General features: G+C 40.8%; 1 protein-coding gene across 3 annotated transcripts in view; it reads right to left on the reverse strand.

Annotated features, from left to right (window-relative positions):
* The window catches only part of CDK17 (cyclin dependent kinase 17), a 273841-nt gene that overhangs the window by 216534 nt on the left and 35536 nt on the right, over nucleotides 1-21771 (reverse strand). Inside the window, exon 2 of one of the 3 annotated variants that reach the window (XM_073556930.1) lies at nucleotides 3543-3715. The exons of the other annotated variants lie outside the window; for them this stretch is intronic. The gene's annotated coding sequence lies outside the window, so the exon portion shown is untranslated. The remainder of the gene's footprint in view (nucleotides 1-3542; nucleotides 3716-21771) is intronic. 3 annotated transcript variants of the gene reach the window in all.

The following is a 21771-nucleotide window of genomic DNA, read 5'->3' on the forward strand; positions in this document are numbered from 1 at the left end:
TTAAATGTAGCCCATGAGTCGCAACAGACTTTTACAAAAATTTGGAATTCCATACTTCCCATTTAAGATATTTATTCAGTGAATTATTGTTAAAAGCTATCCACTCCTCCATGAGACTGTGTGAACGCAAAGTCTGTCGTTTGACTTTTTCAACCTAAAATTGACTGGAATTGAAATTGGACGCCATGTCGCGTTTGACGAGCCCCTGATATGTCTAAACAGTGGAAACCCCCCCAAAGTGACCTCATTTTGGAAACTAGACCCCCCTAAGGAACTTATCTAGTAGTGTGATGAGCACTTTAACCCTTTAATGACCGTCAATACGTCTTTTAACTGACCTGAGATATAAGAGAACAACATCCCCATACAGGTAACACTCCAGCAGCTGTTGGCTGCACATTATAGCCGACAACTTGCTGCATCAGCCATGATAAGTGTTGTCACCGTCCTTATCTATTTAACCCCTTAGATGCTGCTGTCAATAGTGACTATCATATAAATGGTTAAAAGAGTGTGGCTTCTCCCTCTTTATCCCATCGACATCCTGAGGTCATGATTGTGTGATCCTGATGTTTGCCATGGCAATTCATGAGCAAATATCGGCCTTAAGGTACTGTCACACTTAGCGATGTACCAGCGATCCCAACCAGCGATATACCACGGTCAGGATCGCTGGTACATCGCTAAGTGGTCGCTAGTGAGCTGCCACACAGGCAGATCTCACCAGCGACATCGCTGGGGACGGGGGTCGCTACTTACCTGTCACACTAGGCGATCCTGCGTCCTCCCGCCCGGCTCCACGCTCGTCTCTCCACAGGAAGCGCTACAGGAAGCTGACGAGAAACAGTCCTGAACGTTCTCGCTCGATCAGCGATAACCAGCGGGGGGAGCCGGTCGTAGGTAAGTATCAGACACACCGATGCCGCTAGCAATATCGCTATAATGTCACAAGTTATAGCGATATTGCTAGCGATATCGCTTAGTGTGACAGTACCTTTAGAGTCTGCCGGCTATAGCGACCTCTTCAGAAGTCAGCGACATTTGGTTGGTAAAAATACTCTTTTCCATTCCTATCATGCCACTTTTTATTAATTCCTGAAAATCACCTGAAGGGTTAATAAACTACCTGACTGCAGTTTTGAATGTGTCAGGGGCACTGTTTTTAAAATGGTATCACTTTTGTGGGTTTTCCAATATATAGGATCCGTAAAGTCACTCCAAACTTGGATAGGTCACTCAAAAAATTAATTTTGTAAATTTCCATGAAAAAATTAAAAATTGCTGCTACATTTTTAAATCTCAAAATGCCATCAAAATAAAACATTTTACAAATGGTGCTGACGTAAAACAGACATGTGGGAAATGTTATTTATTAATGTTGTTCTGTGGTATGACTATCTGAATGAAAGGGATCATCATTCAACGTTTTGCTAATTTTTTTACATTTTTGTCAAATATCTGATATTTTTATAAACACAAAACATATCAACCTAAGCTTACCATTATCATAAATTATAATGTGTCACGGAAAAAATAATCTCAAAATCACTGGAATTTATAGAAGCGCTCCAGGGTCATTACCACATAAAGTGACACTGGTCAGATTTTTAAAATTTGGCTGTCACTAAGGGGTTAAACCCCCAAGTGTTTTGCTTAAGCTTATAATGCCCGGGCGTGAAAAAAATTTTTTTATTTTCCCACAAAAATGATTTCTTAGTCCCCAATTTATTTTCTCAAAGGTAACAGGAGAAATTTGACCTGAGTACGCTGATACCTCATATGTGGGAGAAAACTACTGTTTGGGCACACGTCGGGGCTCGGAAGGGAAGTAGTGACGTTTTGGAATGCAGACTTTGATGGAATGGTCTGCGGGCGTCATGTTCCGTCTGGAGGAGCCCCTGATGTGCCAAAACAGTAAAAAAAAAAAACCACAAGTGATATCATTTTGGATACTAGACCCCCAAGGAACAAATCTAGATGTGCCCCCTTTTTGGAACTAATCTACTGTTTCCTGTAAAGTAAATTAGTAGTGCATGGAGGTGTGGTACAATCTGAAGTAATCTTTCATACACAGGCCTGGTTTTTCGGGGCAGGTGTCACATTGATAAATGGTGTCCTTGCATATTCCCTTTTTGTAACACACTCAGTACCTTTTTTAAGGCTTACCTTTTCTTCCAGTTGGCGAGACCATCCTTGGAAAATGCTGACCTGGTACGACACGAGCACCTTCAGTTCCGGAAGTACTGGGGTCCGCTCCTTCCTGAGAGCCAAATATCAGGGCCTTAACCACTACCTCCTGGAACTGAAGGTACGACGTAACAGTGTGGCGTGCACATCGTGACAGCTGGAAAGCTTTGAGCATTGCCATTTGTACGATGTGCATTGACAGCTTTTTGTACCACACCTTGGCCTTTCTCAAAGCATTGTAGGTTGGAGGAGATGATCGGAGAGATCAACGCCCCCCATGTTTTTGCTGTACCCCAGTACACAGGTTGGTTTGCTGACCTGTGTAGAGGTACCCCATCGTGTATGGTGGTCAAGAGAAGGACATGCCTCTTGTCCTTGCACTTGACCACCAGCAGGTGGTCGCTACATTGGGCTCTGCTGTCACCCCTTCTGAGCATCTGCCCAAGCAGCGTTTTTGGGAGGCCTCTGATTTTTGCGGACAGCACCTCGCGCAGAGAGGGATTTGGAGAGTGGGATGCTGGTATAAAAGTTATCGGTGTAGAGGTGATAACCTTTCTCAAACACTGGGTTCACCAAATCCCACACAATTTTCCCACTCACTCCCGGGACAGGGGGTTCAAACCTGTTGTCATTCCCTTCGTAAACTCTAATCCTCTGGGTGTACCCTGAGGTTTTCTCACACAGTTTGTAGAGTTTGATTCCATACCTGGCCCTCTTACTGGGCAGGTACTGATGGAATCTGAGCCTTCCCTTCCACGCAGATGTCCCTTTGTGGCACATACACTTCAGCAAACCTTTTTGTTGAAGTGTTCGATGACCGGCCGAACTTTGAACAGACGGTCAAAGTTGGGGTCATCTCGTGCGGGACACTGTGCATTATCGGTATAATGCAGGAATTTGTGGATGGCCCCTAACCGCGTCCGGGCCATGACCATTCGGAACACTGAGGTGTCATATAAAATATCAACACTCCAATATTGCCAAAGTTCTGGCTTCTTCAGGATCCCCATATGAAGGACCAGGCCCCAAAACTGCATCATTTCAACTGCGTCTACAGGAGACCAGTTAGAAAATGATGAAAACTGGTTTTGTCCCAAAAATTGACGAGCGTACAAATTAGCTTGCTCCTTCCCTAAGGTAAGATGGCGTCGGAATTAATGAATTTTTAGTCGCGGTATTGCAATAAAGGGCATAACGTACTATCCCGTCCATGGTCACATGGGCCCGGGTCACCTGTACGGGACAGTACGTCATATGTCGAGAAGGGGTTAAAAGGGAACCATGCCCATATTGTCAAAAAAAAAAAAAAAAACACAGATAAAGTAAACTTTAAAAAAATAAATCAAATAACTAACCTTTTTACTCCAGAAAAGGGGTGCAAAGACAATGATGAATGAGGACACAAGAGGGTTTAAAATTCTTACTCCATGACATAATCGCTTCATACTACTGACACAATGCAACATCAGCTGGGAGACTTTCCATGTCTTGTCTGGCATTAAGTATCTTCACAGAATAATGAGCCAGGCTGTGTGAGAATAAAACCCTTCAGAAAATCTTTGCAGTTTGGATGATGTCATTGCACTAGCAAAGCTAATAGAGTATGAGGAGCTGCGAGGGAAACAAGAATGGAGGCGAGAAATGCAACAAAAGGTGCTGGGAGTACAAGAAACAGGTCAAGAACAATAAGATGATGCAGCAGAATATTCTAAGGAAAAAGCTGTGTATTAGGAATAGCACTGGTATGTGGGAAAACATAAATCCTTTCCTTAGCAATATAAAGGATTACACCGGAGCAGAGGCACAAAACACTGAGGTTCCAGAAGAACACCAATCATCACCCACATACATGTCTCTTCTGATTTCACACACCTGGAAACATGACTCACTGGACAGAAAGGTGCATTAATACCAAACCCACCTGTTAAGATATGTGCACCAATACATTGTGATTGTAAGGCTATGTGCCCATGTAGCGATTCTGAAGCAGAATAAACCTGAGCAGAGACGCACACCCTGCTCCCAGGAAAACGCATGCGTTTTTTGCCGCGCTTTTGTAAGCGTTTTTGCCCATATAATTGATGGTATGCGGAATCGCGGGCGATTCCGCAAAATTAATTAACATTCTGCGTTTTTAATCGCTAAGCGTTTCCGCAGAGGTTAAAAAGGCACCATTGGCACAACATGTGCGTTTTCCATTAAAAATCAAATGGATGCTTTTCTTAAGCGTTTCTGCAGCAGAATCGCTTGTCTAAAAGCGCTGCAGAAACACTCAAACACTACGTGGGCACACAGCCTTAGAGTGATTCTCAGCCATTTACAAAATCACATAGTCAAGGGATAATTCTCCCCTCCTTCTAAGCACACGTGCGCGTCCAACCCAATGTTCACAGATATTACCATGACTCATTGGGAGAAAGGTTAGTTTCACAGGTGCAGACGTTTCTAAATCAACACTATTTCATCATGTAAAAAAATGAAGACTGCAGAAATGCAATGGATAAACCCCAAAACCTGGCTGCAACTATCGACATCTCTCACCATACATGGCAGAAATAGAGAAGATACACAGCTAGGCTTAGGCTGGGTTCACACGTAGCGGAACTTTTGCAGAAATTACCACGAGAATTCCGAAATTCCATTCCGCGGGAAAATCGCATTTTAAATTCCCGCGGAAAAACTAGCATTTTGCAAGCGTAATTAGCTTGTCGAATTGCTAGCGTTTTCCAAGCGATCTGGAGCATCGCTTGGAGAACTGATTGACAGGTTGGTCACACTCGTCAAACAGTGTTTGACGAGTGTGACCAACTTTTTACTATTGAGGCTGCCTATGCGGCATCAATAGTAAAAGATAGAATGTAAAAAATAACAAAAAAAAAATATATATATTGTTATTCTCACCTTCCGACGTCCCGCGCAGCCTTCCCGCCTCTCTCCACGCTCCCGGTCCCAGTAATCTTTTGCGACAATTACCGCGATGACGTCTGTTCTCGCGGGATCGCGACATCTCACGGTCATTCGCGATGACGTCGCGCGAATGACCGCGTGACTTCGCAATCCCGCGAGAACGGACGTCATCGCTCGCAAAGGCTTTCTGGGACCGGGAGTGTGGAGAGAGGCGAGAAGGTTGCGCGGGACGTCGGAAGGTGCGAATAACAATATTTTTTATTTTAAATTCTATTTTTACAGGGATATGGTACCCAAAGCCCGGAGGACAGTCTCCTCTCCTCCGGACCGTGGGTACCATCCGCAAATGTTCTGCTTACTTTTCGCATGGTGTGCACAGCCACATGCGGAAAGTAAGCAGAACAATGCATTCCTATGGGTGCGGGATCGTCGCGATTCCGCGAAATTAATGAGCATGCTGTTTTTTTAACTGCGAAGCGATTCCGCCGCGGTAAAAACCGCAGCATTAGCACAGCTTTGCGGAATCCCATAGGAATGCATGGGATGCTTATTTTTCGCGGTTAAAACCGCCGTGGAAACGCGAAAAAAAAGCCACGTGTGAACTCAGCCTTACTGTGGAGGGAGGTTATCCAATAGTGGCATCCAACACATGGCTCCTAGGCTGTAGCAAAACTGCAAATACTATTCTGCTTATAAGCTAGGGTGCAGCAAGTTGGATACCAGAGTCTGTGTGCTAACGTCTAACCCACTGACAACCAAGAACGTGGTCAGGTTATTCATTCAATATTTAAAAGGTTGTCTCAAGTTCTTAAAGTAAGAAATGTGTAAAATTGCAGAGTATTTATTAAAAAAAAAAAAAAAAAAAGGCAATATTGAAATGTACCTCCTAATCTTCTCCTTCAAGAACAGGAGTTTTACTTTTATAGTGTATACGTTTATAGTGTATACGTTGTTGCCTATGTTACCAGTCACCCCAGTAATAATCTATATTTTTATATAGCGCTGACATATTCCACAGCGCTTTACAGTTTGCACACATTATCACTGTCTGTCTTTGGAATGTGGGGGGAAACCAAAGAAAACCCACGCAAACACGGGGAAAACATACAAACTCCTTGCAGATGTTGTCCTTGGTGGGATTTGACCCCAGGACTCCAGCGCTAACCACTGATCCACCGTGCTGCCCCAGTATCTCACAATGCGCCACATGTATTAATACATTAAGTTTGCTTATATAGCATCATCATATTCTGCAGCTCTTTACAGACATCACCATTGGGTCTCACAACCACAATTCCTTATCACTGTCTTTGCAGTTTGGAAGTAAACCCATGCAAACTTCCTTGCAGATGTAGGCTCTATATTTTAAAGCCAGCTTGTAGTGTGCTCTGAAGCCGGCGAGATGACTGGATTAGACCAGTCGCAACCTCCCTGCACTTCTTCCATGCGGTAGAGTCAAAGCTACCTCTGCTAGCAGCTCAAAAGGGCACATAATTTGGACTAGCAGCGAGATCTCACCACTGGCCTGACCAGTCAATATTCAAAAGTGGACTACCCCTAGCAAGAACCTGGAAGGCAGGGAAGCAATGCACTCCAAAAATGGGAACATTATAAGTGTTCAGGACACAGGACAACTATGAGATTGGTGGGGCAGCAACCACATACATTTGTTGGCTGACGGTTATTGGAAGTTTTGTCCTATTCATTTGAATAGTGTAGCACCCAGCAACGGCCACTAGATCATCTTTGTGGCTACTAAGTTCTACCCAGTACATTGCCTATATTTCGCAAGTGCAGATTTCAGCCGAATGGTCTATAGCCAGATGTCATCCCAACCTACGAAGAGGTCATCAATTATTTCATCCAGGACAACCACTTTATTGAAGTACAGTACTTGTGTTCAATAATCTTTAGCACAAGCAGGTAGACATTAGTCACTGAAATAACCCGTGCTTCGTGTCGTGAGAAAGACTATTTACTTCTGGTGAAGGGTGAGTCTGTATGAAAGTGCTACTGTAGTACTTGTGTATCAACAGTCAGGAACAAACAGCAGAAAATGCACATATGCATTATGAATGTCAGTATCAGCACAAAATTCCCCAAGGTTTAGCTTTACTGACAAAAGTATACATTTTAGTTATGGTAAGAATAGAGACACTTTACTATCAAACCATGGGAAATTCAGTACTACTCAACCTTGCAGGCAGAATAATACAGAATAATATGTGAACCTGACGTATACAATTATTACCTTTAAGTCAGCTAATCAAATATAACATTGCTTTATTACAAATGAAGCTACAAATGTAGCAAATTAATACACCAAAATTAGTCCATATAGCGAGTATTCTGGCACTTCAAAATGCAAATCAGAAACAAAAGGGGTGTCGGACTTGTTATTACCCGAACTGAAGAGACCCAGAAAAAAAATTGTAATATAATTAATAAAAATTATTTTTATTAAAATCAAATTAAAATTGAAAAAATGCCCAGCAGGAGGCTATTTAAACGCCATTCATAAAAATGAAGATGTCTTATAGGTAAATCAATTAAACAGTAACAATTGTACAAGGCTAAGTCACAGACCTAACAGCTACAGACACACTCTCCATAATCCACATGTATTATCAGTGTAACGGCAAAAAGGTACAGTATAATATGGTTTCTCTAGCTAAATTATCACTTTATCATTATCTATCTTCATGGATATCAAATCCTAACTGATATATATTTTAGCCCAGTAACCTCAAGAAACAATGAATCAAGATATTAATTTACCTCATGTAAATAAGGGTCTATGGCGCTGAATGACGCAACCTCCTCCACGCCTCGCAATAGCTTCTTCCGGTGGCGTGTCTGAGGTGAGGGTGTTGCGATGTTAAATACCCCAGAGCACCAATGAAAAGTCACGACTCAAAATGAGGTAATGATCCATCCTAGACACATCCTTTAGATACGTACGGCGCATGCGCTGATCTGTGCAGCCGGAGGAAACGTCACTTCCAGTGACGCGCTCCTTGAACTGCATGCTTGAACGCATGACGCTCAATGGTGGAGCATTCCTGGAAATGAACGGCGCTACAGACTCTGCGCAGGCGCACTGTCGCCAGGAGTGTACTTAGCGTCATATAGATATCCATATACCGTGATTAATAGTGCATCTTAGTGCTCAAAACCTGTGCTAAGAGCTCCATATCAGAGCACTGCCATAGATGGAAAATTAACCCCAAAACAAAGGAGAATCTGTGAAGACGTGACTGTGACTAATATAAAGTGCATGAATAAATAAATTTAAAAAAAAAAGAAAAGTGAAGTGAATGAAGAAATACATCGTGAACTGTGCAAATATGTATGATTTATTAACGTGATAATTATTGTATCCGAATATGTTTAATAGTGCAAATAATGCTTAAAATGCTAATATACATAGTAAAAATACATATACCCACTAATACAAACAGATAATTGAATAGACAGTCATGTATTATAATATATATTATAAAGTGACAACAGTGCTAAATTTAATTTAATAGAATAAATAACTAATCAACAATATTCTAAGCATGCTCAAAGCTGATCTTGGAGGAGGTCACGTCATTCAGCGACAGAGACCCTTATTTACATGAGGTAAATTAATAACTTGATTCATTGTATTTTACTGTACCTTTTTGCCGTTATACTGATAATACATGTGGATTATGGAGAGTGAGTGTGTCTGTGGCTGTTAGGTCTGTGATTTAGTCTTGTACAATTGTTATTGTTTAATTAATTCACCTATAAGACATCTTCATTTTTATGAATGGCCTTTCAAGAACGTCCTGCTGGGCATGCATTTTTGCAATTTTAATTTGATTTTAATATAATTAATAAAAATTATTGTTTTTATTACAAATTTTTTCTGGGTCTCTTCAGTTCGGCTAATAATGTAATAAGTCCGACACGCCTTTTGTTTCTGAAGTGTAGCAAATTGTCCTGCAGAGTCTGCTCTATAGCCCAGTATTTCATCCCCTATTATTCCGGGGCAGAGGAGCACACATAACATCCTTCTATGTAGCTGAAAACAGCGGAGCCTTGTTTCCAGGAAGAATTAAGGTGTTGTACTCCACATTTCATTACAAATATTGGCCCAAGTTGTTATACTGGTAAGGCGGAGAGAAACCCAGGCAAGAAGTGTAAACATCTATGCTGAAGCCTGGCAGCAATCTGACATCTCATGATAAAGATACCTTGTTAAAATCGCTCCTGCAGGAGATGGAAATCTGGACCACTGCTCGATCGCTGTACAGAACCAGAGGAAACCCTAGAAGGCAGGCGAGACAGAGCCAAGGCGAAATAAATGCAGCAGTGTAAAAAAGGAATACATAGAGAATGTACAATGTAGGGTTGTGTCTACTCAGTCTGCTTATATGTAACACAGGAACAATGATGAATAATCCCAGGGACAAAAGTAATATCCCTTACAATTCCTGATAACAAGTTAAAAAGAACAAGTGTGCAGCAAATTCCATCAATCCTTATTGAGCCTTGCATACCTGACGATTGAAAATATGGACAATCCCTTTTAGGTTACTAGTAGCTTTTATACAACCTGTATTTCTGGTTTAGAGACTCTACGAAAACACATTGCATTGTTTAACACGATTTTGTTATTTGGCAGCTTTAAACTTTGTTTCGATTCTGATAACTATGAAAACAGAATCTCCAAAGTTTTCTCAAGTATACAGATTTCCTTGGCTAAAACTGAAGAAAGCACCATGATGGAAGCTAAGAGTTGGAAGGGACCTCCTGGGCCTTCTGGTCCAACCCCCTGCTTAAGGCAGGATTCGCTAAATCATCCCAGGCAGATGCCTGTCCAGCCTCTGTTTGAAGACTTCTATTCAAGGAGAACTCACCACCTCTCGTGGCAGCCTGTTCCACTCATTGATCACTCTGTCAAAGTTTTTTCTAATATCTAATCTGTGTCTCCTTCCATTCAGTTTCATCTCATTGCTTCTAGTCTTTCCTTGTGCAAATGAGAATAAAGATGATCCTTCTACAATGTGACAGCCCTTGAGATATTTGTAGACAGCTATTAAGTCTCCTCTCAGTCTTCTCTTCTGCAAACTAAACATTCCCAAATCCTGCAACCTTTCCTCATAAGACAGGGTTTGCAGACCGGTCACCATTCTGGTCGCTCTTTTCTGAACTTGCTCCAGTTTGTTGATGTCTTTTTTAAAATGTGGCGCCCAAAACTGGACACAGTATTCCAGATGAGGTCTGACCAAAGAGGAGTAGAGGGCAATAATGACTTCACATGATCTAGACTGTATGCTTCTGTTAATACATCCTAGAATTGCAGTTGCCTTTTTTGCTGGGATCAAAATTGTTAAAATAAAGTTGGAGAAAGAGAAACTGTATTAATCAGATGTCTAAAGAAGAAAGTGAGTGGATATTTAAAATGAACACACTAACCCCTTAACGACCGCCGATACGCCTTTTAACGGCGGTAGTTAAGGGTAATAAAACCACAGCGCCGTTAATTCACGGCGCTGTGATTTAAGTGAATAGCGCCCCCCAGTGTCGGATTTTCTCCGGGGTCTCGGCTGCCAGGGGTAGCCGAGACCCCAGAGAACATGAATCGGTCGTTTTTTACCGACCCCGCTTTTGCGATCGCCGTTATTAACCCTATAACGGCGACCGCAAAAAAAAAAAAAGCCGCGATTTTACATTTAATTTCTCTCTCCTCTGATGTGATCGCACATCAGAGGAGAGAGAAATAGGGTCCCCGATCCCCCCTCGGTACCTCTCCGTGGCCCTCCATCCCCTCCCGGTGGTCCCACGTCCCGCCGGCGTCCTCCGATGGGCGCCGCCATCTTGAAAATAGCGGGCGCATGCGCAGTGCGCCCGCCGGGAATCTGCCGGCTCCGGCTGGCAGATTCCATTCATTATTTTCATCACTATGATAAACGATCATAGTGATCAAAATAAAAAAAATAGTACATATCACCCCCTTATACAGGCAAATATAATGAAATAAAGAATATTTTTTTTTTTCAGTTTTCCGTTAGGGTTAGGCTTGGGCTAGGGTTGGGGTTAGGGTTGGAGCAAGAATTGAGAGGTTTCCAGTATTTACCAACTTTGGGGGTCTAAAAATTGGGGTCTAAAAAAAAAATCACTTTTGTGGAAATAAAAAAGACTATTTTCATGGCTCTACGTTATAAACTTCTGTGAAGCACTTGAAGGTTCAAAGTGCTCACCACACATCTAGATAAGTTCCTTAATGGGTCTAGTTTCCAAAACGGGGTCACTTGTTGGGGGTTTCCACTGTTTAGGCCCATCAGGGGCTCTGCAAACACAACATGTTGCCCGCAGACCATTCCATTAAAGTCTGCATTACAAAATGGCACTCCTTCCCTTCCAAGCTCTCCCATGCGCCCAAAAGTGGTTCCCCCCCACATATGGGGTATCAGCGTACTCAGGACAAATCGCACAACAACTGTGCGGGTATGATTTCTCCTGTTACCCTTGTAAAAATAAAAATTTGGGGGCGAAAAGATCTTTTTTGTGGAAAAAAAAAAAAATAGATTTCTTATTTTCACGGCTCTACGTTATAAACTTCTGTGAAGCACTTGAAGGTTCAAAGTGCTCACCACACATCTAGATAAGTTCCTTAATGGGTCTAGTTTCCAAAATGGGGTCACTTGTAGGGAGTTTTCCACTGTTTAGGCACATTAAGGGCTCTCCGAACGCAACATGGCATCCGATCTCAATTCCAGCCAATTCCGCGTTGAAAAAGTCAAACGGCGCTCCATCCCTTGCGAGCTCTGCCGTGTGCTGAAAAAGTGGTTTACCCCCACATATGGGGTATCGGCGTATTCAGGAGAAATTGTACAACAAATTTTGTGGTTGATTTTTTCTTTTAACACTTGTGAAAATAAAAAAAATTGGTTCTGAAGTAAATTTTTTGCAAAAAAAAGTTAAATGTTAATTTTTTCCTTCCACATTGCTTTAGTTCCTGTGAAGCACTTAAAGGGTTAATAAACGTCTTGAATGTGGTTTTGAGCACCTTGAGGGGTCTAGTGTTTAGAATGGTGCCACTTTTGGGTATTTTCTGTCATGTACACCCCTCAAAATGACTTTAAATATGATGTGGTCCCTAAAAAAAATGGTTTTGTAAATTTTGTTGTAAAAATGAGAAATCGCTGGTCAACTTTTAACCCTTATAACTTCCTAACAAAAAAAATTTTGCTTCCAAAATTGTGCTGATGTAAAGTAGACATGTGGGAAATGTTATTTATTAAAAAAATTGTGTGACACATCTCTCTGATTTAAGGGCATAAAAATTTAAAGTTTTAAAATTGCAAAATGTTCTAAATTTTCGCCATATTTCCGTTTTTTTCATAAACAAACAAGACTTATCGAAGAAATTTTACCACTTACATGAAGTACAATATGTCACGAAAAAAACAATCTTAGAATCAGCGGGATCCATTAAAGCGTTCCAGAGTTATAACCTCATAAAGGGACAGTGGTCAGAATTGTAAAAATTGGCCTGGTCATTAAGCTGCAAACTGGCTCTGTCGCTAAGGGGTTAATGCCGAATAGACTAAATAGTGAAATAGAATCATTTGCTTTTAATGTTTAATATTCCTATACATATGTGGCAGGTATTTAAAGCACTCTCTCTGAATCAAGGACCATCCCTGACTAAGGAAGCTGTAGTCTTCTGAAACGCATAGGAAATTTGGTCCTTCTAGCGCTCCTTAGCTGATCATGTGACTTATCACGTGATTGTGACTTCACACAAGGTCCTGTTCCTTGCCAGCTTGCAGCTTTTACACAGCGCGTCTGTCGCTGTGCTGCGGCGCGATTCTGTTAACAAGGTGGACGATTGTCACCGGCCGGGACATTGTCCTTTACCTGTCATCACATTAGTGACATTTTATCACTAACCCTTGACACCAATTTTGGAGGTTCCTTCACTTGGACTACAACGGGGCAATTTTTCAGCACAAGGACCTTTGGCTTTCAGTGGGAGCAACCACTCCGTGCACTCAGCCTTGGATTGGGATTACAGAGCACTCGTTCACATGTGCTGTTGCTTAGCCCTATTCCTCCCATTCTGTGTTTTTTCATTTTTATTGCCCAGATGTAGTACTTTGCATTGTTCCCTGTTAAAAACCATTCTGTTGGTAGCTGCCCACTGCTCCAGTTTATTTATAACTTTTTGAATCTTCTCTCTTCTCTAGTATTTGCTATCCCTCCTAGCTTTGTGTCATCAGCAAATTTAAATCAGTTTACCCTCAATTCCTTTATCTAAATCGTTGATAAAGATGTTGAACAATACAGGGCCCAGGACAGAGCCCTGTGGTACCCCACTTGAGACATTCATCCAACTGGATGTGCAGTCATTTACGACCACTCTTTGGGTCCGATCACAAAGCCAGTAATGAATCCACCTAACAGTTGCCTTGTCCATTCCATACTTAGTCATTTTTTCAATAAGGATTGTGTGAGATACTTTGTCAAATGCTTTGCTGAAGTCAAGATATACTATATCTACAGCATTTCCCTGATCCACCCAATCAGTGATTCTGTCATACAAGGAAATTAAGTTAGTCTGACATGACTTATTAGTTACAAACCCATGCTGACTCTGTTTAATCACTTCATTCTTGTCCAGGTGCTTACATACATGTTGTTTAATAATTTGTTCAAAGATCTTTCCTGGTATAGAAGTCACACTCACTGGCCTACAGTTGCCTGGGTCCACCTTCTTGCTCTTTTTGAAGATTGGAACAACATTTGTGTTATGAATGGATCACCAAGGAGAAAAAAAAGCAAAACAAGCTAAGCCACAGAAAACCAGAGTGGTTGGTAACTATGCAGATTCCTGATCTTACCACAACAACTAGCAGTAGACGTGGAGCATGCCTACAATGAACCTAGACGCCTCGTCACGGCCGGAGGACTACATAAGCCTAAAGCAAGAAAAGGGAAAACTAACTGCCCCAGAGCAGACCCCAAAGGAATAGATAGCCCCCACACATGTATTGACGGTGAAACAAGATGAAGGCACAAACACAGGCAGGAAAACAGGCTGAGCAAATGATGGGGCCCAAACTAACTAGACAGGAAAGGAAAGGCAAGTCACTGTCTGCAACCTGCAAAAAACCCTACAAAAATAATGTCCAACACTTCTGATAGCAAAATTAACCCTGAAGTCACTAGACTTCTCCCACTATATCAGCACTCTGAAATATTCTGAGACAGAGCAAAAAGAGACCGAACTAGTAAGGGACAAAAAGCCCATTGGCAAAATACTGATAAATAAGAATGGAAATTCAGCTCAGCCCCCAGCCGGGGCTGGCAGACCACACAAAAAACTGAATAGACCAACAAAATCAAGTGTGAACATTAGCAGAAAAACTTAGCTTTAGATAACTGGAACAGAGCTGAAAACCAAGAGCTGACAAGCCAGAAAGAATCACCAGCAACAGAATAGGGCGTCGGCTGTCTTAAATCCAATCTGAGAATCCTGAGATCCAATCGTCATCCTCATTCTCAGGTGGCAGATCTCCACCGATCAAACCAGCCGCACCACCTCCCATCACCACCAGAGGGAGTCCAGAAGGGGAACTCACAACTGGTGAACCCGAGAATGAACTCACAACACATTTGCTCTTCTCCAGTCTTCTGGGACCTCTCCTGTTCGCCAAGAATTTTCAAAGATTATGGAGAGGGGTTCAAAATTTTTTTCTGCTATCTCCTTCAGTACTCTGGGGTGTAATTCATCTGGACCTGGAGACTTGAATTCATTTAAGTTAGCCAAGTGTTTCCTCACTATCTTTCTGTTTATAGATATCCTGGATTCTTCTATTCCCTTAATAGGACAGTGAAGAACAGTTGATGTTACATTTTTCATCCTGTAAAAATCCCATAGCATCTTTCACTTTTACTTTTGACATATCCCCAAAATCCTTTATTATTGCTTTTGACCTCTCTTGCAAGCCTCAATTCATTGTCAGCTTTAGTAATCTGATTTGTGCCCTGCAGGTTCTGCAGACAGCATCATATTTTTCTTTAGATATGCCTCCCTCTTTCCATTTTAGAAACATTTCTTTCTTGCCTTTTAGCATGTGCTTAAGTTCTGTGTTTATCCATCCTGGTTTCCTTAAATGCCTCCTATTCTACCCTCTTTTTGGAATTGTTAACAATTGTGCTTATGAGAATTTCATTTTTCAAGATTTCCCATCCTTCCTAGACATTTTTGTCCTTAAGGATATCCAGCCATTGGATCCCTCCAGTTCTCTTTCTGAATCCCTTAAAATCTGCCTTTCTGAAATCTAACCTTGACGTCCGAGTCTTCACAGGTCTTCCTCCTCTAGTTATCCAAGTTTCTAAAAGGTCGCTACCTCCTAGTGTCCTAGCCACTTTTACCTCCTCAACCATTTCCTCTCTGTTTATAAGGATTAGATCCAAGGTAGCAGTTCCCCTTGTTTTCTCCCCTACCTTTTGGAAGATAAAGTTGTCAGCAAGAGAGGATAAGAATTTCCTTGACCTTGTAAAGCAGACATGAGAGAAATGTTATTTATTAAGGTTTTTCTATGGTATGACTATCTGAACTAAATGGATAATTATTCAAAGTTTGAAAATTGCTATTTTTTTTACATTTTTGCTACTTGTGATTTTTTTTTATAAACAGAAAACATATCAACCTAAATTTACCATTATCATGAAGTATAATGTGTCACGAAAAAACAATCTCAAGATCACTGGAATTTGTCGAAGCGTTCCAAAGTTATTACCACATACAGTGACACTGGTCAGATTTTTTACATTTGGCTCTGTCACTAAGGGGTTAAAGCCAAGTGCACTATTCCAGAAATTGGTGTACCACATACCACAATTATTTTGGCTTTTAAGTTACATTCCACCATGGAAGCTAGTCCTTCCTAAGTATACTGGTGAAGTAAACATGGGCAGAATGAACTCTGCTTTCACCTAATGATACCTGCTTGTCCAAACAAGCAGCAGCCTTGCATTCTTGACATACCAGTTATTCATACTTGGAGATTTTGATTTGCAGTTTGAAACCATGTTAAGAATGAGGAGTCAAAACTAGTGGAAAGGATCACATACATTAGTTCTGTAATATAGTATCTCATATCTAGGCATACAGATCAATAAATGTTTCTCATCTTTCTAGGAAGATTGTTGCAAAAAAATAGCTGATGAAAAAGCTGATCTAACGCAGTGAACTCCAACCTTTCTGCCTTGAGAGCCACATTAAGCTTTGAGAGAGGGTCGCAGAGCAACATTTAGGTCCAAGAGAGAGTCGCCACATCCATCTCCCACCCACCTCACAATAGAAAGACACATTGCCCCCATTACTAGTATAACGACAGTTTTTTCACTGAAATTACACAAAGAGTGTACCAAAGAGCCAGAGGTTTCCATATTACCCGCACTCAGTATGTTCACATCAACCACCCCCACCCACACTGTCACATCCAGCTTTCATCATCTCCTCTTGACACTTTCACATCGTCAGGTCTCCACCTTACCATACTTAAATTTCCAAACCCCCAAAAGCCAGAATATGCACATTCAGATCTGCTCTTCTGTACTGGGCTACTCACAAAATTCACCCTTTGGAAAACTGCTCTTCATAGTTGATTGCTAGACCTGTTGCTAAGGCACCTAGCAGGCAGCCAGTCGCACAAATCATGGGCCTGAGAGTCACATGTGGCTTCCGATTCACATGTTGGGGACCCCTGTTCTAAAGTCTAATATGAAAACTGAGATCACCAATCTTTAGACAGTTTATTTTTTTTATATGCATGTATTTGGAGCTAAAAATAAAATAGAGTTTGCAATTGGATTTCATTAGAAAAAAAATGCAGTTTGGCTTTTACACGTTCCTTATTTCTCTGCCCATCTATCCCACTTTGATGCAATGGTTGTAAATCTACAGAGGGACTTGGAAAAAAGGAGTTAAAAATCAGTCAAAAATCAGTCACGATTTTCCATACCAAGTCCATTACACATTTCAACTTCTTGACTTTGCAAATTACTTTTTTTGTAAGGCTGTAAATGTATGGTTCTGATTTTACCAAGTTGTATGCAAGTCTCTACACAATGATCATAAAAGACTATCAAAATTCATCAAAAGCTGTAAAAATACAGTAGTATCAAGACAGCTTGAGGCAGAGACCACTGGTTGCAGCGTTAATGTAGTAAATATTTTAGCGAAGAAAACACAAAGGAACTGTTACACCCTGCACCACAGGCTTCAGAACTAAATGACAATAACACTAATAGGCGAAATTAAAATCAGCCAAGCTATCAGTTTGTACCATATGACGGAATTGCAAAGTTTCCAATGTCTGCCGTCCCATTTAACATATAACAGAGAAATAACTTAAAAATTCCAGAAGAAGGAACGCATAAGCAGGAAAATGACATAGCATGCAATGTCTGAGCCGAGGGGGTTAGGACAGTTCAGAGAGGCACAGATTAACACCCTATCAATAGGAGATGAGTACTAACAGCAGCAAAGAACAGTCTGAACATGAAAATGTATACCAGTGTTAGGTATGGGAGAGACCGAAGTGAAATGGGTTATGTAATGGAAGCAATGGGAAAATAACTACGTGACGAAGGTTGCGTAGCAACCGTGTACAGATCTGCAGGTTTACAAGCATCCTGACATTTCTGTGAAACATTAATACTTAAACATCGGCCACTGTTAGCACACACGTAGAGTAGAGGAGCCCGGGCAGAAGATCCCCTATCTGGTCTATTCCATAAGCTAGGATTATTTATGACAATAATGATGTGTTTAACACCCAAGCACATGTAATAACTGTGCGATGTGTAAGAGGCTACAAGGGTCCGTGACGTATCTTACAAGATCAACACTGAAAACAAGCGCCAAATAGGAGTGCAGTTACCGAATAATAAATGTGCAATACCATACTAACATCAAGGACAAAAATTAGTCTTTATGATGCTGGCAGAAAACGTTTGTGGGGGGGACAAATTGTGCGCACACAGCTTAAAGGGTACTAGAAGGAATTTTACAACCACAGAATACAAGGCACACATACAAGGTACGGTAAGTGACCCAAGAAAGATTTCACTGACCAGCAAGGAAGGAATGAACTGTCCCTTATGTTCCATGGGTAAAAAAATCAAAGCTTTAGACCTAATCCCACTGTAAAAGCATAGGGGTGTCATTTTTCAATATTACTACCTACACACAGCAAACTACATTTTAGCTTCTGTCAAAAGGAATATGAAAACCATAACAACCAAGGATTATGTACCATAATACTAAAGACATGACAGAATCAGGGGGGTAATAAATTAAATCTATTGAAACCCAATACTGTTCATGCCACAAAACCAGTGTTGGACTGGGGTGCCAAGGGCCCCACCAGTAACCATCTCCAGTGCCCAACTTTTCAGCTACCTGCAAATGTGTCATTATCCTCAATCACAAATTTATTTATAGTAACAATGATCTGGGTAGATTGTAAATGAATAAGATGCTTCCTATGTCTTTACACAGGGATTCAAGTATATTATGCCAAGTACTGCTCATATTAGAGGGTGGTGGCCCACTCCTGCAAAGGAGCATTCTCCTGTAGACCAGTCAAAACCTGCACACAACATATGGCTAACTATTCACAGGGACCATCAGATCCAACAACTTACATCTGTATGCTCAGGGCCAGGGTGGATAAAAATCAACGTTTTTTTTAAAAAAATTTAAAAAAATAAAATAAAAAAAAAAAATAAAAAATCGGATTTTTTTTTATTTAAATCGGATTTTTTTTTATTTAAATCGGATTTTTTTCACTAAACTGCTTTTTGAGGAAAATATTTTACCATCCAAATGTTCTTCCATCATGAGATAAAGCTGAGTTGTTTAACTCAGTAGAATAAAGGCTGTATATGTGTAACATTCACAATGCCATGCTCTTCCAGAGGTTTCTGTAGGATTAGTGGGCAGTTTCTCTCCTATATTATCACAGACGCTCGCTTTACTTACGCAGTTCTCAAAACTGAATTTGACTCCGCAGAGGTCCCAGCCTCTTCTTCATAGCAAAAATGTTACAACATGAACAGAGTTGAGAAAAAGACCTTAATCCTATTGTTCTACAAACCTATGAATACAGAATCAACCCCTTCAGTGCCAAGTCCAAGAAGTTAGACAATATGTTTCTGATTGTTTGGAGTGGAATAGATCTGCACAACACAAGAAGAATGTGAATCTAAGTGTGAGAAGGAGGAAGGGCAAGCAGACAAGAAAATGAAAGTGAAACTTTGAGTACAATACTGCAGCATAGCCACAGACAGACAAGTCTGGATCTGTTTGTGTGTACGATCTGAGGTTTATTACATTCTTTCCTTATAATGGCAGCAGGCCGTAAAAGAGACCCAGTTTGGGAATATTTTAATGAAGCTCCTTCGCCTATCGGTAAGGCAGGCATGCGTGCAAAATGCAAACAATGCAACAAAGAGATGCAAGGCCTGGTGGCGCGAATGAGGCAACATCATGAGAAGTGCGGTGATGAAGATGACCAAAGAAACACTTCTGAACAGGCAGGATCTTCAGGTTGGTAAACATTTTTATTGAATCCTATTTCTAAAGACTGAACTGTCATGTGTGAGAAAAATTATATTTCTTATTATTACTGCATGTTACTGTCATTTGGTACAGTTATGAAGAAAAACAAATATTCCTTTTGGGGCAGGGGCAGTGATGTGTTGTGTACAATAAGCAGAAATTGTATAAACAATAAAATAACAGCATTGACTTTTTTTGTTTAGGGGAATTCATGGATTCTGGAAACTATCCACCTCCAAGATCACCATCATCCTGTTCTACAGTTTCAGAGTTATCCATCCAGGATAGTGCTTCATTAGCAGCATCATCATCAGACACCCACAGCCACATATCACCATCACCCAAAAGGAAGAAAAAACCTTTACCTCCTGGAACCACCATAGATAGGTTTGTGATAAGAACTAGCAGATTAGAAAAAGAGTTGATTGATGAAAAAATTGCCCAGTTTATTTATGCAACGAACTCTTCTTTCCGTCTGACTGAGAACCCACATTTCATTAATATGGTTCAGTCACTGAGACCAGGATACAGTCCACACAGCAGAGCTGATGTTGCAGGGAAACTGCTGGATCAAGTGTATGACAGAGAAATGGAGCAATGTGCAACAGCTCTGGAGGGTAAAATTGTTAACCTAAGTATTGATGGGTGGAGTAATGTCCACAATGATCCTATTGTATGTGCTTGTATAACAACAGAAGAAGGTAAAGTCTTCCTTGCACAAACAACTGATACGTCAGGAAATGCACACACACAGCAGAATACTTACAAGAAGTGGCAGTAAAAGCTATAACGACATGTGAACAAAAATTCAAATGTCTAGTACGCAGTTTGGTCACTGACAATGCTGCAAACGTATCCAAGATGAGAAGAGATTTAGAAGAGCAGGGAGGGAATACAAAGCTGCTAATAACATATGGTTGCAGTGCTCATTTGCTGCACCTCTTAGCCAAAGACTTAAGTGTTCCAGAAATAAAGGCTAATGTTGTTGAAATTGCTAAATACTTCCGTAATAATCATTTTGCTGCAGCAGCTCTGAAAAGGATGGGTGAAACCAAGCTAACGCTCCCACAAGATGTTAGATGGAACTCTGTGGTGGACTGTTTTGAGCAGTATATCAAAAACTGGCCAATTCTGATGACACTTTTTGAAGAAAATCGAGATAAAATAGAAGGCACTGTCACGGCCAAAATCCTCAACATTGGGCTTAAGAGAAATGTTGAACATATGCTGAGCTTCCTGAAACCCATCTCTCAAGCTTTAAACAAAATACAGAAAAATAGCTGTTTTATTGCAGATGCTGTTGAAATTTGGAAGGAACTGAGTGAACACTTAAAAACAGAACTACACATGGACAGAATTAAATTACAAGCAGTAAACAAACGAATTGGACAAGCACTGACTCCAGCTCATTTTTTGGCAAATATTGTCAATATCCAATATCAGGGTCAAAACCTAAGTGCTGAGGAAGAGGAGTTAGCTATGACATGGGTATCCAGCAATCATCCATCTTTAATGCCAACTATAATAAACTTCAGAGCTAAGGGGGAACCATTCAAGAAATATATGTTTGCTGAAGATATTTTAAGGAAGGTCACACCAGTAAACTGGTGGAAGTCACTTAAGCGCTTGGATTTAGAGACTGTTCAAGTAATGATTTCACTTTTAACAGCAGTAGCTTCTTCTGCAGGCGTTGAAAGAATATTCTCTTCCTTTGGACTCATTCATTCTAAATTGAGAAATCGGTTGGGACCCAATAAAGCAGGAAAGCTTGTTTTTCTTTTCCAGATTATGAATAGGAACAAAGAAGAAGATGATGATGATGACGACAAGTGAGCTACAGAGGACAGCAGGGACAGTAGTATTTAAGTTTTTCATGTGTCGGCTGGGCTGACAGTCTAAGTTTCTTAAAATATATATATATTTTGTTTAGCCAAATTAGTTAACAAACATGGATGTTTGTTTAAGCAAATAACTTATGCTGTAATGTTGTTATTGTTTCAGTTGAATAAATCTATTTAAATTGTTATTAAGGTCAGGATTATTTTTCTCCTTCCTAAGTA

Source organism: Dendrobates tinctorius, unplaced genomic scaffold, assembly GCF_039654945.1.
Source record: "Dendrobates tinctorius isolate UK_male_01 unplaced genomic scaffold, ASM3965494v1 ptg000241l, whole genome shotgun sequence".
NCBI lineage: Eukaryota > Metazoa > Chordata > Amphibia > Anura > Dendrobatidae > Dendrobates > Dendrobates tinctorius.